The sequence below is a fragment of the Coffea arabica genome, chromosome 9c (genome assembly GCF_036785885.1).
Source record: "Coffea arabica cultivar ET-39 chromosome 9c, Coffea Arabica ET-39 HiFi, whole genome shotgun sequence".
NCBI classification, from domain to species: domain Eukaryota; kingdom Viridiplantae; phylum Streptophyta; class Magnoliopsida; order Gentianales; family Rubiaceae; genus Coffea; species Coffea arabica.
The window spans coordinates 16,572,366-16,596,460 of NC_092326.1; the positions used below are offsets into that span (position 1 = coordinate 16,572,366).

The 24,095-nt window shown below is 38.3% G+C and overlaps 1 long non-coding RNA gene across 1 annotated transcript; it reads left to right on the plus strand.

The window, feature by feature from the left end:
• Positions 1 to 19,554: 19,554 nt before the first annotated feature.
• Positions 19,555 to 23,461, plus strand: LOC140014425 (uncharacterized). The gene is made up of 3 exons (XR_011821186.1): positions 19,555 to 19,845; positions 22,547 to 22,602; positions 23,375 to 23,461. It is a non-coding gene; the product is annotated as an uncharacterized lncRNA (long non-coding RNA).
• Positions 23,462 to 24,095: the final 634 nt, after the last annotated feature.

The window sequence follows — 24,095 nt, forward strand, 5'->3', positions numbered from 1 at the left end:
AATCCATCCAGGAAGTAACAAGATGTATCGTGACTTGCGGCAATTGTACTGGTGGGACAAGATGAAGAGAGAGATAGCTCAGTACGTGCAAACCTGCCTAGTGTGTCAGCAAGTTAAGGCTGAACATCAGAAGCCTTCGGGATTGCTACAACCTTTGGAAATTCCTGAATGGAAATGGGAACATATCACTATGGACTTCGTTTCTGGACTACCTAGGACTCAAAGAGGACATGATGCCGTTTGGGTGATTGTTGATCGATTAACCAAGTCGGCTCATTTCCTGCCTGTGAATATGAAGTATTCCATGGATAAGTTAGCCCAAGTATATTTGGAGGAGATTGTACGATTACATGGAGTGCCCGTGAGTATCGTTTCTGATCGAGACCCCCGTTTCGTGTCTAGATTTTGGCAAAAGTTTCAGGATACCTTGGGGACGAAGCTGAATTTAAGTACTACTTATCACCCTCAGACGGATGGACAGTCAGAGCGGACGATTCAGACCCTCGAAGATATGTTACGCACGTGTATCCAAGATTTCGGGGGCAATTGGGGACAACACATGACTTTAGTTGAGTTCGCCTATAATAACAGCTACCATTCATCAATCCAAATGGCACCGTACGAAGCTCTTTATGGGCGAAAGTGTCATTCACCAATTTATTGGGATGAAGTTGGAGAGAAAGGGATCTTAGACCCTACCATTATCTCTTGGATGGAGGATGCTCAAGAAAAGGTCAAGTTAATCCGGCAAAGACTTCAGACAGCCCAGAGTCGCCAGAAGAGCTATGCCGATAATCGAAGGAAGGATCTGGAGTTTGAAGTAGGAGACCGGGTATTCTCGAAGATTACACCATTACGGAGTCTTGCCGCTGGAAAAGGAAAGAAACTCCAACCCCGATTCGTAGGCCCTTTTCCGATCCTTCAGCGGGTTGGAAAAGTAGCTTACCGGCTTGAGTTGCCATCGAGCCTGTCACGAATTCACGACGTATTTCATGTGTCTATGCTCAAGAGATATTACCCCAATCCAGCTCACATTGTTCAGCCGGAAGAGATTGAAATCGATGAGGCCCTTACTTATGAAGAGAAACCTGTGCAAGTATTGGATAGAAAAGTTAGGGAGCTGAGGAATAAACAAATTTCCCTGGTGAAAATTCTGTGGAAGAACCACGGAGTTGAAGAGGCAACCTGGGAGATGGAAAACGAGATGAAAACCAAATATCCAGAGCTATTTACTGACTCAGGTGAGAAATTTCGAGGACGAAATTCCTTAAGGGGGAGAGAGTGTGAGACCCCGAAAATTTTCTTATTTTTCGGGCATTTATTTTGGGACTTTTGAGTATATTTTAGGGTTTTCTATTATATGTAGGTTTTCTGGGGAAAAATTTTATGATAAAATGTGAATTTTATAGCATATTCTGGGTTTAGGTCAAGTTTGGGCTATTAGGGGTGTACAGTGCATGTGGGACCCGCTAAAATGATTTGTACCGGGAAATGTAACTTTGGGAAATTTTATTTACGGAAGCCTAGTACTTAGTGTTATGGGTTAATTAGATGTTAGTCATATTAATTAAGTGTTACAAGACACAAATTGAGATAAGCTTGAAGAACACATGTTGCAATTTCATTGGCCCTTGAATTTTTGACTTTTCCTACACCTTTACTAAAACAAAAATTGACCCAAAATTCTTTATTTTTCCCCTCCTCTTTGCCGACCAACAAGGAAGAAAGAAAGAAAGAAAGTTCTTCAATTTTTGCTTCAATCTCTTGCCAAATCTTGAAACCCAACCGATTAATTCACAAATTCTTCCATAAAACTTGCTTGCTAGGAGTGTTTGAGGTGTTTGGTGGATTTTGTTTGAAGAGAGAGGCCCCCATCTACCTTGTATCCAACATTTGTAAGGTAAGCAAGTTAGGAAATGCTTATTTCTTGGTTGTAAGATGAAATTTATTGGTGATAGAGGGTAAAGATGCAATTTTATGGGCTATTTTAAGATTTATGGTTGAGTTGTGGAAATTTTCTATTTATTGAGGAATTTTCTGTTTTATATGATAACTTGTGGTTGAGTTGGGTGTGGTGGATTTATATGGCTTGATTTAGAGCCTTGGTGTGTTAATGGTGTTTAATTGTAGAAAATTTCAGCATTTGTAGGATTTTCGGTTTGTAGGTTTTGGTATAAATTGGGGTTTTTCTATGTATGGTATATATGCTAGTAGTTGATGTGTATTTGATTGTATTGTGGCTTAAATGGGATGAATGGACTAAATTGTGATATATAAGTGTATTGGTATAAGTTGAATGGTTGTGGTTAGGTTGGAAATGTGAAGAAATTAAGGGGTTATGCCGTCCAAATGGTTAGAAATATAGATGGTTTGGCATTGAGAAGGATTTGAGTAGAAATGGATGAGTTTTGGGCTTTTACTCACATTCCACACCTTAATGTTTCATTGTATTGGCTTTTGAGCAACTTGCATTAGTAAGTTAAACTTGTACGTTGAATTGTGTTTGAGTCTTCAATATGGTTATTTGCTTGTTTTAGGTCGTACCGGTGGGCCGGGACCTACACCTGATTCAAACGTGTGACTTGCTTGAAAATTTGGTGAGTGTACCAGTATATGATGAACATACTTGTTATGTGATTTTAAATGTCTTGATTTGGGTCGAGAGTGTACTTGATCGCTCTTGACCACTTACTTGCATTTACCATTATTGGTTGGATGTGAAGTGGTATATATACATGATTTGACATTTGATGGGGCAATGCCTTAATATTAATGTGAAATTGAGCTCATGCCCTTAGACCGTTATTCGAGTCGAGCCGGCAAGGGCTTGGGCGATTCGTTAATGAGCCTTTGGGTTCTTGATAGGCGAGTGGAGTGTTAACTCCTCGACCTTGTGGTATACTCGAGTATTACCCTTTTGGAACTATGAGGCGGCGGGGCCCGAATAGGGGGTGAATGGTGGAAGGAAATGGTGCGAAGTGGTGTCTACGGATCTTGGTTTGTTTAAATGGTTGACGGAGTGTCAACGTGTGCGATCAAGTATGGCAATCGGAAACCGGCCCTTGAGGGTCACATGTATCCTTTTATATGTGTATGTTTGTATGAAGGTGTTTATGTATATGTGTTAATAGTTGTATCATGAAATTGTGCATTTGGTACCTCACGAGCGTAAGCTCACCCACCTCACTTTGTTTTCCTTACAGGAATACTAAGGACCGATGTTTTCCTATGAGTTGAGCCGTGATATAGATAGTTTTGAAAGCTCCTCGAACATTTGAAACTTCGATGTATTTGAACTCAAGTGTTTGTGTTTGAATTGTATAAGGACACTTTCTTATGTATAGATGACATGTATATATGGTTTACCAAGTCTTGGATTCATTATATGGTGTATTTGTACAATCGCCGGTTTTAAAAATGAAAGCAGGAAATTTTGAAAAAACCACTGCCTGGAATCCGGCCTAGAATCCGGCCAGTTTCTGGCCGGATATAAGGCCGGATAGGCAGGGGAAAAAAAAACAAAAAGAAAATTTTGGACTCTGGCTACTGCCCAGAATCCGGCCAGAGCAATCCGGCCAACTTCCGGCCGGATTGTTGGCCGGATTGGCAGGGGACATTTCGAAAATTTTTGGTCCGGCCTCTGCCTCCTATCCGGCCGAGAATCCGGCCGGATAGTGACGTGGCCGGTTACTATTCATCCGCGGCAAATTTTCGTTTTTCGTTTTCTTGTCCGTTTGAAGTGCTCGAGCGCTATACTTTCTTGCGTAATGATAATATGGGTATAAGAACAAGTTAATGGGTTAAATCGTTCACTTTGTTGAATTTTCCCTTTATATATTTAAACGCGATTCGATTGTTTGTGACCCGTAGTCCTGGCGAGAGCTGGGCAGGCGGTCCGTCGACCCCTCTGGTTCGCCTTAGGGGGAGTGTACTTTACATTGGTCAAGTATTTATAACAAGTGTCCAGTTCAACTAGGTATTTGGAAGCACTCACCAAAGGTTTAGTGTTTCTTCGATTCATGTTCAGGTATTACTCCTTGTGTGGAGTTCAAATCTGTGATAAAATATCTTTTACGAATGTAAAACTCTCTAGAGTTCGAAACATAAGTAAATGCAACTCGTTTAAGCAGTATTCAAGATACTTATCAAATTCCAAAAAATTCATCCTCACTCGTTTAGTTATGATCAAGAAGTGGTTTCGACTTTAGAAGTTACACTTGGTATCACAGACTGGGAAAATCGTATTTTGAAAGAGTCATTACGTTCACTTTTCAAGGGTACGAGTTCCGGCAACTTTCAGCTTATATATCTTGACCACAAAAACTCAAATACCATAGATGATCCAAGTCCCATTCAACCTCAATTCTTTGCTCAAGTCACGAGTACATAACCCTAACCCTTAAGTGAAAATTTGGGCAGCACGCCCTTTGGATTTATCTATTTTCCAGCCATTTACGGCTTCTTTATTTTCCTCAAATCAGCCCCAAAGTCACATACAAGCAGTGTTACCACCATAGCCCTTCCATTAGGCTCCAAAATCATCCAATTACTGTAACGACCCTACCTCCCCCTAAGGCGTACCAGAGGGTTCGGCGGGCCGCCTGCTCAGCTCTCGCCGGGACTCAGTCGTTCGCTACAGTTCTCAATTAAAAATTGAAATAAATCACTAGAATAAATAGGGCATTGATCCAAACTTAAAGCGGAACTTATATACATTGCCAACCCAAAAGAGAATATAAACATCAAATATACAAGGGTTCTCAATCCTTCATACGTCCAGCCCGTGCCAAGCACTAGGCGAGAACCGCTACAAAAGAAACAAAAGAAACAAAACTAGATTGGCTAGTCTATCTCAAGCTCACGTCCTCGCTCGCCTTCCCCTGTAAGGAAAACAAAACTAAAGGAATGAGCTAAAAGCCCAGTGAGGTTCCGAACACATAATCAGATAATCAATCCAATACATTAAACATGGAGTATCAATAATTCAAGAAACATTTACAATGGAAAGCGATAGTAACACATTCATTAAAAGGATACGGCTCACAAGGAGCAATTCGTTATTTCATTCATTCGTTCTCCTGGCATTTCCCCTTATTCCTCCAATCATTAGAAAATGTATTTTTCGTTTATCAATAAACCCTCGTTCGTTCGTTTGTTTGTTCATTCATTCATTCACCCCCGTCCTGGCCGTTGGCCAGTCTCCACCAACCTACACGGTAATACTCGAGTATACCAAACGTTCACCCAAGTCCCTAATCGCCCGACCGAGTCCGCTTCTGGCTCGAGACGACCGGTAACAAGGGGCAATGGCCAGTTCAGCCCTAAAGGCTTACATTCATGCGCAAGTAACATTTCAATCATTAAATCCTTGAAAATTGCACAGTTATTTAGGTCGAGTGCGATAAAGTACACACTCGCCTAGAAAGCTAATTTTGGAAATCATTAAAAGCAATTAACACATTAGCAGATGATAACAACAAGCCATAAAGTCAAATAAGGAACACTCACCTAGATATGCAAAATAACATGCAAAATCCTTCCGGATATTACCCTTAGTCACCAATGAAACCTAAGGTTGAACAAGAGAACATATTACAGTTTATCGAGCAAAACATTTAAGGGAAACGAAGATACCCGACTAATTAAGAGTAAAACGTGTAAAGATGACTTTCAAGTAAGAAGAGGGTTGTTTGAACCCAAGGATGAAAAATCATGTTTTAAAATGGAAAACCGGTCATGGTATTGGCCTAACAAAAGTATACAAGTTCAAATAGAAACCTAGACCTCGGGCGAAAATTTGGGCAGCACGCCCTTTGTGTTTACCTAATTTTCCAGCCATTTTGGCTTCATTATTTTTCCTCAACCACAACCCAACATCACACATAAGAAATTCAAGTCAAGAGCCGTTCCATAGGCTCACAATATCATAAGAATAAGAAATACAGTAATAACAAGTGCAGAAATTCAATTTAGCAAAAGACAGATTTGACGTATGAAAGCGGAAATAACGTATCCAAGGCTACGCTTATCGGGTTAAGACGTAACCTATGCCGTTTCGAAGCTAAGACTCAGGGTTACAATGTTCATGAAGGTCACTTAGTCCAGTTTCTAATGTAACTTGGTCAAATTCTCGAATTACTAAACCAAAAACCAATTCGTCGGCTGTTTAAACGCAGAACACTGTAATGGACATAACTCAGAGTACACAAGTCCGAATCAGGTGTTCTTAGAGGCATTTGAAAGCTAATTCAGAATACTACAACTTTCATGTTTTTGTAAAAAGCTAAATCAGAATGGATCCTAGTCGAAAAATGTGATAAACTGGACTTAACTGATCACACAGACTGCTTGGGAAATACTTAAAACAGTAAAGGTATTTCGGACTTTTCATGACCTACGTTGCTCCGATTGAGCTAAAATTTTACAGGCACCTACAAAATACCATTCTATACAACTTTCCTTCTTTGACCCAAGGCCAATTCGGCCTCTAACATTCATTTACCAAACCGGACAGAATGGAAGCTAGAATTTCCAGAAATCTGAAATTTGTAGTTTCTAGTGCAACTTTCCCCAATTTCTCACTTCTCACACTACCAAAACATCTTATACAACATTAATTGTAACATACAAGCATCATACAACAAGTTGGGCAGAATTTCCCAAACCCTAGTTCATCATATAAAGAGGGGAAAAACTTCCAAACATGCTAGCATCCATGATTCCACTACTACTCAAGTTACTAGACTTAATTTAACCAAGATTGAAAGAAAAATTTAGAGAGATATCATCTTCCTTACCTTAATATGAGTTCTCCAAGTGTAGCCCAAGCCTTCTCTTTCCAAAATTTCACCACCAAACACTAGCTAATCACTCAAGGAGAAGTTTAATCGGTTTAGTTCTTTTGATTTCTCACTTTGTAGCTTGAATCAAGAAGAAATGAAGAAAGTTCACTCTTGTTCTTCTCCTCTCTCTCTCTCAGCTCCCTTGGCAGAAATATGAAGAGGTATGAAGCTAAGTTGTCTTATATTAAAGCCAAAAGGATTAGAACTAATGGTGTCCACAAATTGCCCAACACTTGGCCTAATCTTGGCCACTAATTTTTCTCTTTCTTTCCCTTGCTTATGAGCCACAAATTTTGGTCAAGCTTGCTGCCAAGAGAGAAGATATTTTGCTCAAGTTCAATAAATTTGTTTGGTAAGAAAAAATGGTGGTCAAGTGGTGCGTTCAAACGGTAGTGCGCGGGACCCGCCGGTTCGCGCCGTTTTTCTTAAAAACTCACGTACTAGGGTTTTTACTTCCCATTCACTAACCTTATATCATTGCTACCAATCACATATTATTTCTCACTTAAAAGTCACTTTTAATCCTCAAATTTAATCCTTACTCTGTACCGAAAATTCATCCGGCGAAAAATCGCGAAAACCCTAATTTTGCTCCAAACTTGAAACCGAAGCGTAAAACCCTATTTTCTAGGTTTATCTACACTTAATGTGAAATATTTGGGTAGTGGCCTTTGGTAAATACTAATTTTCAAATAAAAGGGTATTTTTGAGGAAAAATACGAGGAATTTGCGAGTCCTCACAATTACAACACAAGTTTAATAATACAATCGGAAATCAAGTGTTGGAAGTAAAAAGGCTAAAAGGCAGATTCAACATCTTATAACATTTTAGTCACAACTAAAGTTATGTTTATCGAATTGGTATGAACTTTATATTGTTTCGAAGCTAAGACAAAGGATTACAACTTTCATGCAGATAACTTAACCCGGTTCACAGTTTATCTAGGTCGAATTTACAGATTTCAAAACCAGAAAGTCCTTGTCAGTATGGTTGTTAGCACTAAATTCAAATGACAATAACTCAGGCTACAGAATTCCGATTGAGGCGATTTCAGATGCATTGGAAAGCTAAAACATAGGACTAAAAGTTTTGTGTTTTGTCCAAAGGCTGATTTGATACGGATCAAGGTGAAAAATAAGACCAAATTTGTGAAATTTAAAAACTGTCCATGAAATGAGGCTTTTGGCAGTCAGGGGTATTCCGATCATTTCACATGATACAGTGCTCGGATCATGCTCAAATTTTATAGGAAGCTATAAAACACCATTTCCTACAACTTTTGTATTTTGACTTAAGCCTAATTCGGCCTCTAACATGGATGAATGAAGCTGGTTAGAAGCAGGGTAGTTCATCATCAAAGCTGGAAATTTCACTACTAAAGCTGGAATTTTATAACTAAAGCTGGAAATTCAACCAAAGCTGGAAAACCATATACCAAAGCTTAAAAGTTCACATCAAAGTTAAAACATCTCATATCAAAACTATCAAGTTCATCTCATGGCTGGAAAATGTATATCAAGGCTGGAATTTAAACATTAAAGCTGGAAAATGAAACCCTAGGCTGAAATTCCATCAATCTTCACCAATCTAAGTTATCATCCATAAAACTTCTAAGATTCAAGTCATCTATCCAATAAAATGCAAGATAAGAGAGAGAAGAAGAGTTTCTTAGCTTAATACTTTCAAACCTCAAGGAAATACACAACATCAAGGCTGTCGAAGCAAAATTACTCCACCCAAAGCTTCCTTGTCACCTTGTTGCAAGTTTAATCGGTTTAGATTTGTGGTTCTTGTTGATATCTCTCCAAATCAATCAAAACCCAAGATGAAATGTGAAGTTTCTTCTCTCTTTTCTCTCTCTCTAGTTAGGCCAAGGGAGGAAGAAAATGAATAGCCTTTGAGGATAGTTTACAAGATAAAGACTAGAATGGTCTTTGGTCAAAGTTGACTTGATGACCACCACTTGTTGCTCTATTTTTGTTCTTTTTCTCTGTTATTTTTGGTAAAAAATTTTGGCCATCTTAAGATAATTAAGGGAAAGGAAAAATAAAATAAAACAAGGAGATTATGGTAAAAAAGCATTAGTCAAGTGCGGTACTCCACCAGTAACAAACGGCGCACGTCGGTTCAAGCCTATTTTCCTTAACTCTCTTGCACTTGTGTTTTAACTTATGATTCACTAACTTATTATTAGCACTTCTAATCACACACTTTCTCTTAATTAATACTTCTTCTTATCCATCAAATTTAGTACACATACCTCACCAATTAATCACACTATCTAAAGACGTAAAAATCCTAGTTTACCTTAACGATGAAAGTAAAGGGAAAACCCTTGGTTCTATAATTAATTGTAACTATTGAGGAAGTGAATGAGTAGTAAAGCTATTGTAAAATAATAGATTCTAAATAAAAGGGAATTTTTATGAAAATATAAGGGATTTTAAAAGTCCTCATAATCACACTACCAAAATGCACACAAAAACACACACCAAAACCCTAGTACGCACAAAAACCCTAACTTATGCCCTTCCTTTAGACAAATCATAACTTGAGTTATAAATATAAAACATTTATACAACTTGACTTGTTAAAATCTAGACTTCAAATATTAAGAATCTTTAGAAGACATCTCAAAGAGATTTAGTTCATAAGTTGGTCCAAATTGAGCCATAAGCTACTACAACATTCCTATGTTTACTTGTGCGGGGCAGAATTTTCAGCCAAATTTTCCAATTTCCTAGAATTTATAGACATTGAATCAAACTTTGAATTTTCCACCATAAGAAGCCCTATGAGTCTAGTTTCAAACGCAACAAATGGAACTCAATTCTGACCTTCCTATACGAAGTTATAGCCAATTTCCCAAAGTTACGTAGAGCCTCCTGTGAAAATTTTTAGATTTTCTAACAACTTGAGAATATGAAACTTTTCTTAACAAAATTCACTCTCTTGGTTCAAATTCAACCATTAAAGAAACTGAGAATCAAAGGTAAGTGAGTTCACATAAGGATTATAAAGACAATTAAAATTTCGGAGTCTCACACTCTCTGCGCCTTAAAAGAATTTCGTACGAAATTCTAACGTTTGCTCGCACAAAACTTGATGCTATAGAATTTTTTCTCCAACTCTCAAGTGACTTTCTCTTACTCATAGTACTACCACAAGCTTACCTAGAGCCATAGAAACCCAAGCGAGACATGCACGAAACCAATCCATGACGACACTTATTGATCCACTTTCTTTGATCAGTTCAATCTCAAGTCCAATACTAGAATCTTTCACACCTTGACGTTTACCATCCAAATGTATATCTAGTTCAATTGAGATATAGACCCTTATTCGAGTGCTTTCTGTGACGCCCACACTTCTCCCTAAGACGAACCAAAGGGTATCCGCGGGACGCCTGCCCAGCTTTCGCCAGGACTCACTATCGAAATACTTTAAGTAACTTCAATACATAATTAAAGTACTTCAAATATCTCACACTTACAATTATGCAGCTTTCAAGCTTAAATACAACTCAACTGAAAAGGATACAATAGCCATCCGTTACAATATAACTTAAAGTCTTCAAAAGAAAACAATCTAGTACAACTCACGAGCACCCTTGGTCTTGAACCTTGTAAAAGAAAACCACAACATGGGATGAGCTACACAGCCCAGTGAGGTTCCCAAAACACTCTAACAGTTCAAATAAATCAAGTAAGTTGGGCATATCATATGCATGGTTCAAGGTTACACAATGGCATGTTATCATGAGCTGATAATCATTGTACGGGTAATTTGAGACATTTATCATGGTATGAGACATTTATCTCGAGACAGTTATCATGGTTCAAGACATTGGCATGTATAGTTCACGAGTGATTGGAGCTTATTACAGATGCGAGTAATTAAGCATGTTACAGGTATGGAGCATTAACATGAAACAGGTATCATGATATGAGTACATTGGACAGGTAACAGGTAGGGAGCATATCACAGGCATGGCTCAGGATTTCATGTTGACATTTTAGCATGAAACAATTATCATGATACAAGGTAAACATATACTGTAGGATACGGTGTTTTAGTGGAACTCTGTCGGTCATTTGCACCTTATGACTTCCGGATCCCCTCGGTTTGACTGGCCATCACCTTATCCCTCCAGTGGTAATACTCGAGTATACCGAAACGGTGGCCCAGGGTTCCAACCTACCCCACCGAGCCCAGTCCTGGCTCGAGTAGGTCAGTAACCAAGGGCAGGGTCCAAGTTCAGCTTAGAGCTTACAACATGCACAGGTGACCAAGTAATTCGACAGAAGGTAAAATTCATCATTTGAGTAGGTCGAGTGAGGTAAAGTACACACTCGCCTAACAATGATGGACAGCTTCATATAACATGTGATTCATGATAATCAAGTAATCAAGTGGATACTTAGCACGTAAGCACATAAGCAATACAAGTTGATTTCATGGGAGCATGTAATTCACGGATATCGAATAGTTATGTAGATTGGAAATCATGTGAGCAAATAGTCAAGTAATCAGGTAGTCATGTGGGTTGGTATATGCTTCACGGTTAACGGTTAACAGTTCACGGTTGACAGGTAACGGTTGAGTAGTGACGGTTAATTGACAGGCATTTGTCATATTAATAGGCCATCATTGGCCGTTATCCCATTTTTACCATGTAAGAGTCGAGGAGATTCACTCCAACGACGTATGCAACCATAGCATACCAAGTCATGTTATTCGAGCATTTCCAAGCATGAGTTATTCGTCTCAAAAGAGAACGAGTGCGATAAAGTACACACTCGACTCCATTTTTCAAAACCGAGTAGGCTAAGCAAGCAATCTAGCAAGTTAAGCATGTATCGAGTTCATATGGTTATTTGATATGGTTAATCATTTAACCAATTCATGTCGATATGCAATGCAAGTATACATTATTTATATAGGCATGAGTATGGTAAATACTTAACACATAGTACTTAACACTTAATAATCATAAAATGAGCATGTCCTAGACTTATTCAATTACGTATTGCTATATGAAACACTCACCTAGTCAAAACAAGCAAGTAGTTCTCAAACAAGAGTTTTAGGTGTCCGCTCCGAGATCCTCTTGAAGGTCCCCTCGAGTGCCTGAGCAAACAATAATCAACTACCACTCAATATCACTACAAATCTCTAATTATCGAGGAAGATTGTACGCTAGAGCAATCTAAGAAAATCTTATGAAAATGAACCTCAATTGCTCATAAATCGAGGTTCAAGAGGAGTTTCTTAAAGTACATGAGCAATCGAGTTTTCATTTTGGAAATCCAGTATAAAATGTTCGAGTAATATCGTAGGAATAAGGAGTATTTGAAAACTCCCTTCCCTTGGAAATTCGGAAAATTTTCAGGTTTGATACGATATTTTGAAAAATCGTATCTCACATTCTACATGCCAAAAATTGGAAAGCTTGGTACCATTAGAAACCTTTTGAAAGTACTAAAAGTTCTTAGAAGACACTTTTCCATGAATGTAAGTGAAAGGCACTCAAATTTTAGCTCAAAGTTGGTAACTTGAATTACCAAGACAGATTTAAGTTGATTTTTGACCAAATTTTGGAAATTCGGTAAAATTCACTTGTTTTGAACTAACCTTTGAAATCTGGAAATCAATTAGTGTTGCAATCCAAGAGTATAACTAAACAAGCAGAATGAGAAACGGAGTTTCGAGCACCAAGATATGGTGACCCAAAGTTACAAAAATTTCCTTGTTAAACAAGGGTTTTCAAACTTAAATCATGAATTTTGGAAGTTTGATTGAACATCAAAACGACTTCAGAATAGCACCAAATTTGGTATGTACATACGACCATATAAGGGTTATTCCTCTACCAAATTTCATATAAAAATATACATGGCAAGTCGGTTAATGAAACTACAAGAAATTCTAAGGCTAAGTTGCCTTTGAACTTCCGTTTTGCCATTTTTCAAACGTTTGGCCAGGGCACATTTCAAACATGGTCCATTCAGTAAGAAATGTCTAAAATATGTCCAAGGTACATTTTATAGGTGATATATACCAAGAAGCTTCGGAAAACAAGTCCCAAATCATTGTTAGTTACAAATCTGTCCAAGTGGAAAATTCTATAACTGTAGCAGTTTCAAACTTTGGCCACAACTCACTCAATTCAACTTGGAATTGGGCGTGGTTGATGGTGTTTGAAAGCTCTCTCATAAATGTGAATTTTCTTAGATGAAACCATTTCCATTCACAAAGAGCTCATTTTTGAGCATCAAGAAGTAATTTCTGTCCTGTCTCCTGGAGAGCAACGAAACAAGGCAGTGATTTTCAAACGAATGGTGTGGCTCACTCAAGTGGAACCAGATCGTGCACTTGGTACCAATGGAAATCTGGGAATGTCTAGTTTCAAATGCCACTGACGGCACTCAATTTTGACATCGGAGGACAGAGTTATGAACGAAACAAGCAAGCTGTATGAGCATTACGGGAACAGTTCCCAGGTTCACTAGCTTCACGAAAATAATTCATTTGACCAACCAAACCTCAATATTTTTCAATGAAATTTTATACACCAACTATACAACATATAAACATCATATACAAGACATTAAACCCTCAAAATTCTGCAGAATAGGGTACGATCAAAGCAGGGGCAAAATCGAAACTTTTTACTCCATGCACTCCTTGATGTTTCTACTAGTTATACACCATTAATCTACCATTTTGAGCACTAAACCAACATTAAATCCATCATCAAGCATGACATCAGTCCCCAAGACAAAGGTGGGAGTTCATAGATCCCACCCATTTCATTTTACACCATAAACAAGCTACCCAATGGCATAAATGAACTTAACTAGGTAAGATAACCTCCAAATAACAAGTTTCTATGGATGGATCATCACTCACTTGGTTGGAGGTCAAGAGCAGAATTTCTGTCACTCTTTGCTCCAGAAAACCGTGGCTTTTAAGCTCCCTTTTGCAGCTCAAAATACTCCTCAAGTGTTAAGCTAAGTGTAGTGAAATTTTGGTAGGATTTGAGTGAAGATTTGGTGAGGTTTTGTGAAATAAAAATTGAGAGAGCAATGGTGGTTTGAGAGAGAGAGATGGCTGGCTGAAATGGTGAGAGGAGAGAGAAGAGAGTGGTCAGATTTTAGCTTCCAAGAGAAGCTTCAAGTGTGTGGCCCATTTGTGCAAAAGTCAACTCTACTGCTGCGCGCACTCGCGCGCGTTTCGTGCTCAATTCCTCTCGCGTTTGTTTCACTAGTGCACTAAACCTCTAATGCACTTATATTCATATAAATATTATTCACTCTCAATTGTCCCAAAATAAGGGTCTAAAGTTCCTAAATTTAAATCGCGCGTGTGAAAACGCGTATCTCTAATTTAAGCGCAATAACGTGAAACTTCCGAGAAATTCTTATAACGACAATACTAATAACTATCACTTGAGTATTTAAATATTAAAATATCTAATTTAGGTCCATTGTACATGTCTCCAATATTCCAAACTTATTGTACTCTCAATCGGTCAAGATTTCCAAAGACGTGTTCACTATTTTCACTAAACCAGCTTCCGGAAATTAATTTTTGAAACAAGTCACTTTAATATAATGAAACTATATTTCCATGTAATTAGGTCTCAAGAGCTTAGAAAATAATATTCGGAGGAAAAGGCCAAATAAATAATTAAATAAGCTAGAAATAGGAGATTAAATAAGTAAATTTTGCGAGTCCTCACAACCTCCTCTCCTTAAAAGAATTTCATCCTTGAAATTCATACCTTTTGTAATCTCAGACAACTCTGAACCGTGTGGTGTGTTCATGTCATGCGTTCTTTCAGATGTCACTGGTCGGTTTCTCTTTCCATTGACTTGTCGAAGGACAGTTTCATTTCCTTGTTGAGCAGTAGTTTCTCGTGGATACCTCCTTGGACAGTCATGAACTTTATGGTTGGTACTCCCACACCCCATACACTTTCGTTCCTTTAGCCAACAGTTTTCTTCAGTGTGATTCGTCCTTCCACAATATCCACAAGTCGGACGAGGTGTTGTGACCTGACTGGCTTGCGAGGTTTTCTTAGATCATGTCTGTCCTACTGAAGTCCCTCGTGACATAGTTCCTTTTGGTTCCTTTATCATGAGTGGTACAGGAAGTAACAGTCCTACTCCATCCACTTTTTTTCTAACTTTGGGTGGTGGTCCATTTTCTCCTAGTGTACTGTCAGATGCATATCTTTTCCTTGCTTGAAAAGCTCTCAGTTGAGATTTTGTGCTTTCTACCCTTTGCGCTTTTTCGAGAGCGTCACTAAATGTTTCAACCTGTACTGCGGCAAGGGCATCTTGGATTTTCAAATCTAATCCTTGGATAAACCGTTTTATTCCCTTCCGTTCAGTAGCCACCAATTTTGGGGCATATGTAGATAATTTCGTAAAGCGTGTTTCATAATCAACTACATTTAAAGTTCCTTGATGAAGCTTTATAAAATCATTTTCTCTCTTTTCTTGGACAAGTGGAGGAAGAAATTTCTCATTAAATTCACGTACAAAGTTTACCCAAGTCCTTAGGGTTTGATCCCTTTCCCACTTGTTTCTTATAACATTCCACTAGGCTCGAGCTGCTCCTTCAAGTTGAAATACAGCAAAGGTGACTTGTCCCTCCTCTGTGCAATCCAAGGCATCGAATATATTTCTTATATTCTCAAACCAATTATCAGCCACCTCTGGATCAGGTCCTCCAGCAAACTTGGGCGGGGAAAATTTCTGAAACCGCTCTAAAGCTCGATCCTCCCCTATTTCTTGGTTTCCACATTGGTTTCCTTGTCCAACACCTTGACCTTGTTGAGCTACTAAGATTTCTTGGATATCCGTCATGCGAGTTAAAACTTATCCCATTTGGTCATTTCCTCTCCCAGCACTTAGCTCGGCATTTTGGTCAATATCAGATCCATTATCTACTCTTTCATTTCGGGGTTGTCTAGGTTAACGTCCCTTTCGTTGTCCTCTAGTTTCCATGTTCACAACTAATCTATACGCACATGCATAAACCTCACACTTAGCTAAAATTGAACTATACTCATATACTAGTAGCAACATTTAAAGAGGATGAAGACACTTATACAAATAACATCATCACTATGCAAGTAAACACAAACTAAAGTTCATTAAATCATAACACAAATTATGGCCAAGTAAAGTTCATGCCAAATTAAAGTCAATAACAAAAATAAACAAGTGATTATCACAAGTACATTCATCTCCAAGGCGCAAACTCTTAAGTTCTACTCCCATCGTCTCACTATGAAAGATCACAAGTAGAGATTCACTAGATTAATTGGAACTAGACGATTCTCGTTCCCTAACATGCTCGATTTCAATCCCAACACAAGGATCTTTTAGGTTACGATATTTTCCATCTTCCACTCTTAATTATTGTACCATCTTAACCAAACAATTAGTGGTTTCCTGTAACCATTCTCATGAAATATCAATTCATTCCTATTCCCCACAAATGGAGATATCAAGTCCTTTGGGTTGCTTTCCACTCTCAAGTACTCGGATACAAGAATCCGAAATAAGGTAATTCACAACTCGAGCCGGCCGGTCCCAAGAGTAAATCACCACATTCGAGATTCCTACCCAACTTACATATCAAATTCCCTCCAATTATCAAGATAAAGGTTTTATAACCTATAACATTCATGATTCACAGCTTACATTTCTAGAAGGGCACTTAAGCTTTTACTCAATCACATAGTAAGGACCATAACACCACTTGGCCTTATCTTGCTCCTTTGTAGAGGCCACATGAAGCGGCTCTAAATTTCATCGCTACAAGCAATCATTTAACTTTCAGACCAGTCTCATAGTCCGGCATCCTAAACATTTAAGCCTAGGATACACTACAAAGATCTGAAACCTAAGCTCTGATACCAACTGTGACGCTCCCATTTCTCCCTAAGGCGAACCAAAGGGTATCTGTGGGACGCCTGCCCAACTCTCGCCAGGACTCACTACAATCCATCATTCAAAAGCTCGAAATACTTTAAGTAACTTCAATACATAATTAAAGTACTTGAAATATCTCACACTTACAATTATGCAGGTTTCAAGCTTAAATACAATCCAACGGAAAAGGGTACAATAGCCATCTGTTATAATATAACTTAAAGTTTTCAAAAGAAAACAATCTAGTACTACTCACGAGCACCCTTGGTCTCGAACCCTGTAAAAGAAAATCATAACATGGGATGAGCTACACAGCCCAGTGAGGTTCTAAAACACTCTAATAGTTCAAATAAATCAAGTAAGTTGGGCATATCATATGCACGGTTCAAGGTTACACAATGACATGTTATCATGAGGTGATAATCATTGTACGGGTAATTTTAGACATTTATCATGGTATGAGACATTTATCATGAGACAGTTATCATGGTTCAAGACATTGGCATGTATAGTTCACGAGTGATTGGAGCTTATTACAGATGCGAGTAATTAAGCATGTTACAGGTATGGAGCATTAACATGAAACAGGTATCATGATATGAGTACATTGGACAGGTAACAGGTAGGGAGCATATCACAGGCATGGCTCAGGATTTCATGTTGACATTTTAGCATGAAACAATTATCATGATACAAGGTAAACATACACTGTAGGATACGGTGTTCCAGCGGAACTCTGTCGGTCATCTGCACCTTATGACTTCCGGATCCCCTCGGTTTGAGTGGCCATCACCTTATCCCTCCAGTGGTAATACTTGAGTATACTAAAATGGTGGCCTAGGGTTCCAACCTACACGACCGAGCCCAGTCCTAGCTCGAGTAGGTCAGTAACCAAGGGCAGGGCCCAAGTTCAGCTTAGAGCTTACAACATGCACAGGTGACCAAGTAATTCGACAGAAGGTAAAATTCATCATTTGAGTAGGTCGAGTGAGGTAAAGTACACACTCGCCTAACAATGATGGACAGCTTCATATAACATGTGATTCATGATAATCAAGTAATCAAGTGGATACTTAGCACGTAAGCACATAAGCAATACAAGTTGATTTCATGGGAGCATGTAATTCACGGATATCGAATAGTTATGTAGATTGGAAATCATGTGAGCAAATAGTCAAATAATCAGGTAGTCATGTGGGTTGGTATATGCTTCCGGTTAACAGTTAACAGTTCACGGTTGACAGGTAATGGTTGAGTAGTGACGGTTAATTGACAGGCATTTGTCATATTAATAGGCCATCATTGGCCGTTATCCCATTTTTACCATGTGAGAGTCGAGGAGATTCACTCCAATGACGTATGCAACCCTAGCATACCAAGTAATGTTATTCGAGCATTTCCAAACATGAGTTATTCGTCTCAAAAGAGAACGAGTGCGATAAAATACACACTCGACTCCATTTTTCAAAACCGGGTAGGCTAAGCAAGCAATCTAGCAAGTTAAGCATGTAGCGAGTTCATATGGTTATTTGATATGGTTAATCATTTAACCAATTCATGTTGATATGCAATGCAAGTATACATTATTTATATAGGCATGAGTATGGTAAATACTTAACACAAAGTACTTAACACTTAATTGTGAGAACCTTGAATTTTGCAGAAATACCAATGCTTACTTCGACTTCACTTTTATTTAGCCTTCGTATTCTTTAAATCTTTTCTAGTATTACTTTCACTCGCTTTTAGATACTAGTGCATAATCCCTTCGTAATTCCTGTTCTAATCTACCACGTTAGTTCATTTGTTGTAAACAAGTATATAAAAATAATTTTTGTGTGCAAAATAACATAACGGTGCTAACTATTAAAGCACTTAGCTTTGCTACACTAAATTAATAATTCTTGAGTTATATTATGTTTTCTTGTTTTCAAATAAGTAGTTAAACACACGTTATAAATGAAGAATGATATAATTTCCCTAGACTATGAATTTCTTAGTTTTACTATACTAAATTAATATCTTAGAGTTAAGAATTAATTCTTCGTACTAACATATTAAAATTAGGATCTTAATTTCCTTGACTCAAACAATTTAAAGGACAATCAATCGATAACCTTAATTTCCTTAAAATAAATTCCAATTAGTACTAACGTTAAATGTTAGATTTTTATAACAAGGTCAAACTTGATTTTAATAAGTTAATAAAGTACAAATGTTAGGAACCTTAATATTAATTCGTAACCGATTATATTCGATAAAACGGTTTCGGTATATTAGTGTAGAATTAGGCCTTCAAATTTCAATTGGTGATAAGTATTGGATTTAAGATAGAATTGAGGATTGAGAAGAGGTTAGGGGGCAAAGTGAATGGACCAGAATGCCCTCCACAATTTCACAAAACCTCCACTATACCACAACCTCACAATGCTCGGCCAAACATTCCCTTGTTCAGCCTTCCATTGCCGCCCACTTAACCAATCAGAAACTCTCCAATTCCATACGTAAAACCATCTCCACACTCCACCAATTCTGGCCTCAAACATCTTCTAAAACCGGCACCATACACATCCCTCTTTCTTTCACATATCAAGATACAATTCCAAGTCCTCTGCCCAAACAAGACTTCGGACAGCAGCCTAGCACCGCCCATACCACCAATCCAAATCCATCACCAACTCCACAAGTAAACCAACTCTTACACTCAATCAGCTCCAAAACCACGGCACTCTTTCATCCACTTCCACTTCACATTCCAAACCACAACTGCAACTATTCTGCTTAGTTATTATCGACAAAGAGGAGCTGAAGGAGGAAGCCGCGAGTTGCATTTCCCTTTTGTCTTGTCCGTAAGCTGAGGGAGAAACCAGAGAACCATCACCACCTTCGATAACTTCAGACCAACATCACAACTGCAATCTTAACCACTCTGCACCTCGCCAATTCCAGCCGCAACCCACTGAACCAGGACCACTACCCTGTCGCGTGCTTGTGAGCCGAGAGGAGGAAAACATTTTCCAGATTTTCGTGTGAAAGCTTGACTAGTTGTGAGGTAAATTTCTGGATCATTTTAGGAGTTATCAGAGGTAGATTGAAACCATTAGGGACATGCATGCATGGTTTAGACAGCCGATTAATGAAATCAAAGTCTTAGGAAATCTGTTTTGGAAGTAAATGTTTCGGCTGAGAAGCTGATTGGAAATGCGGCTTCACTTTTGTTTTTCCAGTGACAATCTGAGCACCTAAGTGTACTTAGCTGAATAAAAACTGGATGATTAAGACCATGCATGTTGATTGTGCTTTCGGATGATAATGGTAAAGCTTAAGAAACTTCTGTTTTAAGAGGAAAATGTCTTAGCCGAGAAGATGATTGGAAGTGCAGCTCTAATGTGTTTTCCGGAAATGAATTGAGCATGCATGGGTGATTAACTAATCGAATCTCGGATGATTATTATGATTAGAGTCATGCATGAATTTAATTAGCCTGGATTACTTGGAAAATAAAAGGAAAGCCGAAAAATTGGTTCATGAATGATCATTCGAGAATAGTTGGTAAAATTTCTGGATTTGTGTTAGTTGAGTATAATAGTAGCTTGAACCTGGATTTGATTTGAAAACCTCTACTAGCTAGCTACGTGTTTACATGTCCTAATAGAGTACCAAAAATTCTGCTTTAACCAAAGAAAATTCTGTTTTAGAACCATTGTTATTTCTGGAAATCTTGAGAGAAGCCGGGAGGTTTAAACCTGGAAATTTTGGGGTTTGTAACCATGGTTTAAATTCAACTCTTAAACTGGAAATGTTCATTATCTTGCTATGTGTTTAAATACTGAATTTGAGTAACTAACACCATGATTAAACCAAGGGAAAATTCGAACTAAAGTAGATTGGTTGCTGGAAATTTTGGGTGATAGCCGAAGGGGTATGAACCAGAATTTCAATATCGTTGGAAAAATTCAATTTGTTTCTGGAAATTTATTTTATTTCCTTGGATTATGGTGGCTCAGAATTTCACAAGAGATACAAATTTTAAGATATACAATTTGTTCAGCAATGAACCAATTAGTACATGTAAAGCTGAAACCAAAAACGCTAGTATACAATTGCTGGAATTTTCGTTGAGACAGCCGAGAATTGAGTTGAAAATTTGCTTGGTTCTTGGAAATTTTTCTTGAAAAATGATGCTTGGAATATGTTGTGTTGGAGCCCTATAAGAAATGTACGATGGTTTGAATAAAAACTTTTGGTGTGAAAAGAAAAGAAAAAGGAGTTTTCATAAGTGAAAAATGAAACTCCAGATTTTCGGAAGTCCCTGACCAGTCTTGATAAAACGGTTATATCTTGGTGTAGGAAAATCCGTTTGAGGCGCCGTCAGCGGCATTTGAAACTAGAATCATAGATCTTCGCCTTGTAGAAATTTCGTATTTTTACTCCATGTGTACTACTGTCGGTGAATTTTCAAAGTAAACTGTTTGGCATGAATGACCTGTCTCATTTTAAATCTCAACTTGAATACGGATTGAGACCTTATATTACTAGTGGTTCAAACTCTTGACTGAATTGTGGTTGGACCCTAGGGTGTTCCTGAATTTTACAAAGAATTAGAGGGTAAGAAGGTACTTGCTAAACGTATGCTTAAGCCTGGCTAGTGAAACAGTTTCTATTCGTATTCCAATGTTCGCAAAGCTAATGGTCGACATTATTTTTCATTGGAGCATAATGTGTCGAAATTGTTGACAGTGGGCTCTATGAATTCCCACTTTTGAGTTAATGGTTGAGTTATTGGAAATTGGCTGATGGTGGGCTCTATGAATTCCCATCCTGCATGGATAACTGAATTGCCGAAATTGTTTGGAAATCTGTGCTACTATTTTGTGAAATTGTGAGTTGATATAAGTACTGATTACCAAGTGCTAAGTATTGACGAAGCCTTGGTAAATTTTCCTGCTTATGCTTAGATATAAATTTGTTGGAACACAGGGCTAAGAATTGACGAGCCCTAGTGTTATTACTGTTTAAATTCTAATTGTGCAATATTGAGGAAATGTGATTTTGGATTGGAATCGAAAATGTGAGAAGTTGTACCGACCTTGTGACTCCAAGTAAACGCTTGACTAAGTAAATGAAAAATATTTTGCTTTAAGTCTCGAACGGTACAGATTTAGCATCATATTGCTAAACATAGTGTCTACTATTTTTGCCTTAGAAACTTGGGCAACATGACTTTTATCCCTTAAGTTAAACTAGCCTTATCAATCTGGGGAAATGATTCTCCCAGACTCAAAACCTTAGTTTGTTCCAAATTCCTTCCTTCTTTATAAATCGTTTAAGGCTAGTCGGAACTAAGGAAAATTTAAAAGGTGAAACTCGATCATTTTGGTTTTAAACGTAGCAACCTGCTTGGCAAGAAGAAAAGAAAAACCTTATTCTAGCAACATTTTTCAATAGACCTTACCCTAAAGCCTTAGCAAAGATTTTGCAAGCACCGCCACTCAAAGGAACTTTTTTCTCAAGGTATACTTCTAGCCTTGATATTAAATATCTTGCCGACTTATTTTAAGAAAATAATAATAGTATTTTCTTCGAGGAAAAGTATTCCAGGAATATTATAAGAAATATTGTACGGTTCTCACAAGCTTGATTCCAAGTAAAATATTTTGAGAAAAAGTAAACTAGCAACATGCTAGAAAACTCTACATGTGCAAGCCAAAAGTTCCAATAGAAGACTTATGGCTTAAATTCTGATATTCTAGGATTTTACGAGGACGCGGAACTCGATCCTCAATCCAATATCTGAACTTCACTCTTGGTGAGTGTCCCTGCTTGTTCTACGTTATGTGGTTAAGCGCTTTATCAATTCGCTATGTGATAATTGTCAAAATGCAATAAATGATTTTGATCCATCGAAGTGAGCAGTGTGTACTTTATCGCACTAGCCGTTCGAGTGGTGACATGTGTGAAACATTTTCTACTGAATCTGTGAATCTAAAATGTAGTTGCGTCGCTGGGTGAATCCCTCGACATCTGAATCCAACTACCATAACATCTGAATCTGTAGTTGCGTCGTTGGGTGAATCCCTCGACATCTGAATCCAACTACCATAACATCTGAATCTGTAGTTGCGTCGTTGGGTGAATCCCTCGACATCTGAATCCAACTACCATAATATCTGAATCTGTAGTTGCGTCGTTGGGTGAATCCCTCGACATCTGAATCCAACTACCAAAACGTCGTTGGGTGAATCCCTCGACAAATTTATTACGGGTATATCTCGAGTATACTGCGTCGGTAGATGAAGTTTGGGCCCAAAGCAGAGGTATGAACGGTGACGGGTTAGGATTAAAATAAGTGTATCTACATGGAAATTAAGTAGGGAAAGTTGACGGAGGGTCAACTACGATGGTATCTGATCAAGCGTGGAAAATGGCTCCTGAGAGCCCTGTATCCTACCCTGTGTTGTTACTCGCTTTCCTACTTGTTTAATGCTGCAAATTTCTATCTGTTAAATGTTTATTTGGATGCATGTTTTGGGGCACCACTGAGCTTCGGCTCACCCCACGTTTATTTGTTTTCCTTACAGGTTTTGAGGCTTGAGAAGTTGGATGCTGTTTTTATTTGGTTACGCGTGTGTTTGGACAATGTGGTTTTTAAGAATTGTAAATTTCAGTCTGTAACGTGTAATCCTGCTTGCGTACTTTCGCCTTTGTGTTACCACTTGAAGCTGGAAAATGTGTGGCTCTCGTGGTGACCTATGGCTGGGGTATTTTTATGTTTCCGCTGTTTGGGTTTTTGTACGTTAGGATTGTACGACTTTGTTCTTGTAAGGCGCGTGAACGATAGTTTTAAGAGCCGTCGAAAGGCTGACTTATGTCACTGTTATCCCTGAAGTTACTGTGGAGTTATAAAGTTTTACTTGGACGAATTGCTGATGTAATAGATTAGACTTTTCTTCGGAGGAATTCAGGTTTGAAATGCGTGCGTGAGTCCTGGCGAGAGCTGGGCAGACGGCCCGCCAACCCTTTGGTTCGCCTCAGGGGGAAGTGGGGTCGCCACATTAATAATCATAAAATGAGCTTATCCTAGACTTATTCAATTACGTATTGCTATATGAAACACTCACCTAGTCAAAACAAGCAAGTAGCTGCTTCGCGTGGTTTCGGCGCGGAGTGACCCTGGACTAAATGGTGAATAAGTATGAGGGACAAAGTGAAGCTATGAATTGCGAATGTTATAGGCCTTAAATCTTTCTCATGGTATCTGAGGATCATAGATAGGTATGTTAGGTAGGAATTCCGATTGTA